The sequence below is a fragment of the Nicotiana attenuata genome, unplaced genomic scaffold (assembly GCF_001879085.1).
Source record: "Nicotiana attenuata strain UT unplaced genomic scaffold, NIATTr2, whole genome shotgun sequence".
In the NCBI taxonomy this organism is placed as follows: domain Eukaryota; kingdom Viridiplantae; phylum Streptophyta; class Magnoliopsida; order Solanales; family Solanaceae; genus Nicotiana; species Nicotiana attenuata.
Window position 1 is genome coordinate 378,050 of NW_017670659.1, and position 3,860 is coordinate 381,909.

Below are 3,860 nucleotides of genomic sequence, written 5' to 3' on the forward strand. Positions count from 1 at the left end.
GGGGGGGGGGGTAGTATGGGACCTCTCATTTAGAAGGAACATGCAAGATTGGGAGATTGCGGAGCTCCAAGGTTTGTTGACACTGCTATATGGGCAAGACATGCCCCAGCCATCTTATGATTCTTGGAGATGGGGTTTGCGTGGCGATGGTTTGTTCACCGTAAAGTCCTTTTAACAGAGTATGTTGGTGAGAGAGGAGGCCACTTTTCCATACTCCTCAATTTGGATTCCTAAGGCGCCTACGAAGGTGTGCTTTTTTGCATGGCTAGCGGCGAGGGGAGTGATTTTGACTGCTGAAAATCTGCGAAAGAGAGGAATTACACTTGTTAGTTGGTGCTACATGTGTAAAAGCTCAGGGGAAGAAGTTGATCATCTTTTGTTGCATTGCCCTGTGTCCTCGGCTTTGTGGAGGGCAATCCTGAATCTTTTTGGTGTTCAACGGGTGATGTCAAACACTGTAAAGGAAATGTTATATAGCTGGGCCGGTTTTCGTCGAAGAAGAAAGCAAAAGGCGTGGAAGTTCGCCCCGTTAGCTCTCAGTGGATAGTTTGGGGGGATAGAAATAGGGGAGCTTTTGAGGGGATTGAGTCTCCTTTTTCACATCTTAAGAATAGTCTTTTATCTTTGATCGCTTTTGGTGCACTCATATAGCCCCTACTTGTATAGAAGATTGGACGCCTTTTATAGAGAATCATGTACTGATGTAAATTCTCTACTTTTTGGTATACTTCCTGTATACGGGAGTTCTCTCCCTTTTGATTGATACAATTTACCTTATCAAAAAAAAGACATCAAGAGTTACATGGTCGAGCAACACACCTGAGATTAAGCATTTATCTAAATGATTTGATTACCCGAAAAGTAATTGACAAAAAAATTGGGATTAACTCCTAAAAATATGCAAACAAATGACTGCAGGATTTAGTGTTTAGGTGGTGATTGAGTAAATAGCATACCTCATACGGACATCTACATCAGCATCTGAATCCGTATCGCTGCTAGAATCCGCAAAATCTTCGGCTTACATGAGCACTGCAGTCAATTGATGCAGGATGCTGGGTGCTCACAGCACTAATAAAAAACAAGTTACACATTAAAAAAGGCCTTTAAGTATGCTTCGTCTAGCAGAAAAATATATTCCTTTTTTTTTGCCTTACGAGATTTCAGAGAGAAGAAGAAACCACAACTAAAGCTCTTTATTGTTTTGGAATTATCTGTGAGATCTGAATTAGAGATCGAGATCAGAGTTCAGAATGACCATGAAACTGACTGAAACAACTTTTTTTAAACAGGTAAAGATTTTTTAAATGTCAGCAACCAAACACTAAGACAGTGTTTGTGGAATACATGTTCCGGGATCCCCTTATACAAAAACAAAAAGAGAGGAATCCATCTGTACAGAGGAAAAAAAAACATATTCCTATAGTGAATTGATGTAGTCTAGCATGCTTTCATCCTTTACAATCTTGTATGTTGCACCCAAAAAGCCAAAAACCATAGACATCTGAACTTTAAAAACTGTAGAGGGTTCGCTTTTCCTTCAAAACACCTGGAATTCATTTCTCCCCACAAGATCCAACACATGCAAGCTGGCACCGTGTTCCATATTCTTTTCAGTGATTTACTGATCCCTTCACTGCCCTAGCTGTTCAGCACTTCACTTTTTTGGCTAACAAATGACAGATTGAACAGTTCAACAGTGGTCTAGCTACTATGCAGTTAGAAACAGATGGCTGCTGCTCTCCTCCTCCTTATTACACAAATATCATCTACTGCATAATTGGGGCATAAATCTACACAAATCGTAAAAGAAGTTAGGTAAAAGGCTAACTTATCAACTCCCCCAAACTTAAACTTTTGCTTGTCCTCAAGCAAATCAAACTACAAGCAATACTTCTCAAGAACTCTAGTACTCAGGTAAACAGTCCAAATAAAGCAACCAAACCAAGAAGCAAAAAGCACGAAACTTAAGACTTCGGTTGGCACCAACAATTATACTCAAACGCATGAACCTTCAACAACTTCCAAAGATCTCACTTTCCAAAACCAACACACAAGCACCAAGCTAGTCAAGCCATGACACTAAAGCTTCTAAAGTTACCTCTAATTCACAAGGCCACTTTCTTTTGTTCATGCGTCTCTGATTGAGAAAGAAACATCAATCACACCAGAGTTTCCATGTGGCTTCACAAAACAAGAGATGTTCCCACACACACTATGTGATATTTTCACAACTAATGTAGGTCCACCTAGTTCAAAATCATTTAGGACTTGCGGGAATATAACGTAGGCTTTTGGTTAGAGCTAGGACATTAATATAGGTAATAACCAATGAGTGACTACAACCTTCCTAAGCCACAACTTACTAATGCTGTCACCCTAAAGTTTCTTCATTTCCATATCAAACTTTGATGTATTTAACTGCACTATAAAAAGGGTGTTTTCACCAACATATTTGTGCTTTAATCTCCAAACTATGGGCTACAAAATTATCCAATAGCATGTGATTACTTCTTTATCGTCTACCTTTCATAGCACTACAATTTCAATACTTCAAAACACTTTTCTTTTTAAAATTCCACTCTTTATGCTCACTTTTCAACTTTATCACCATGTCAACCCTTTTATTTCACAACTCTCTCTCTCTCTCTGTTTTATATCCATTTTATTTTGTTTTTTCAAAGCTACTTTTTTCCCGTTTTATATTTTTCAACTCTTATTCACACTTCGTCTTCATGAGCCGAGGGTCTTTCGGAAACTGCCTCTCTACCCCTCGGGGTAGGGGTAAAATCTGCATACACACTCCCCTCCCCAGACCCCACTAGTGGGATTTCGCTGGGTCGTTGTTGTTGTTGTTGTATTGACACTTCGTCTTCACTTTTACCTTCTAATCAACTTCATTCAACTACCACAATACATTTTTCCCATTTCCTCCCAAAAACTTAGGCTAAAAGCCTAAATTATAGCTTCAAGAAGGTCAGAGCATCAAAAGAGGTTAATACAAAAGGGGAAAGGCTTGCAATGTGGTTGCCAATGAAAAGGCTAAAGGCTCAAGGGGGGTGACTAAGGTAATCGCGCAAAGGGTAGACAATTTAAGGCACAAGTGGTCCAAAGAAAGCCAAAAATCATTTTCTAAACCAAGCGCAACCTAGGATTTCGCCTCGAAACACACTTGGGGCAAGTTCTAGACCGTAATTGACACAAAAGAACTCAACAGAACCTCACCTCACATGCCACACGCAAAACTCAAGAAAGATGTATGTATCTAAAGACTAAAGCCCAATTAAAGCACATGAAATCAAAAATTTGCCATAGCCTAAAGACTATGGGTGTGTTTGGTATAATGGAAAATGTTTTCCAAGAAAATATTTTCTTGGAAAACAAGTAGTAATCTTATTCATTTTCCGGTGTTTGGGACGCAAATTAAGAAAAACGACTTCTCAAGAGTATTCATAAATAATTTAGATATAATAAACATGAAGTCATAAACTTTCAAACCGACAACCTTCCGAACCCACAAATTTCATAAACTTCCGAACCGCTAAACTTTCAAAACCGCGGAATTTCGAACCCGTAAACTTTATAATTTCTAAACCCGTAAACTTCCAAACACATAAACCTCCGAACTCATAATTTTGGAACTTGTAAAATTTTGAACCTTTAAATCGATAAATAAAAAAAATTAAAACTGAAAAATATATTTCAAAAAATATTTTTTTCGGGAGGGGGGGGGGGGAGGGGGGAGGGGGAGGGAGGAGGGGGGCAGGTGCGGGGTTGGGGTGGGTGGTGCAGAAAAACGAAAAAATAGAAATTTGAAATTGCAAAAAAAAAAAAAAAACTTAAGGTAAAAAAAATAATTT

At 38.8% G+C, this 3,860-nt stretch overlaps 1 protein-coding gene across 6 annotated transcripts in view; it reads right to left on the reverse strand.

Moving 5' to 3' along the window:
• LOC109241987 overlaps nucleotides 1–3,860 on the reverse strand; it is an 11,120-nt gene that overhangs the window by 3,920 nt on the left and 3,340 nt on the right. For 5 of the 6 annotated variants that reach the window (XM_019408814.1, XM_019408811.1, XM_019408813.1 and 2 more), the window contains one exon: nucleotides 957–1,071. The gene's annotated coding sequence lies outside the window, so the exon portion shown is untranslated. Of the gene's footprint in view, nucleotides 1–956; nucleotides 1,072–1,260; nucleotides 1,794–3,860 lie in introns of those variants that run through there. The other variant, XM_019408815.1, reaches the window with a different exon arrangement.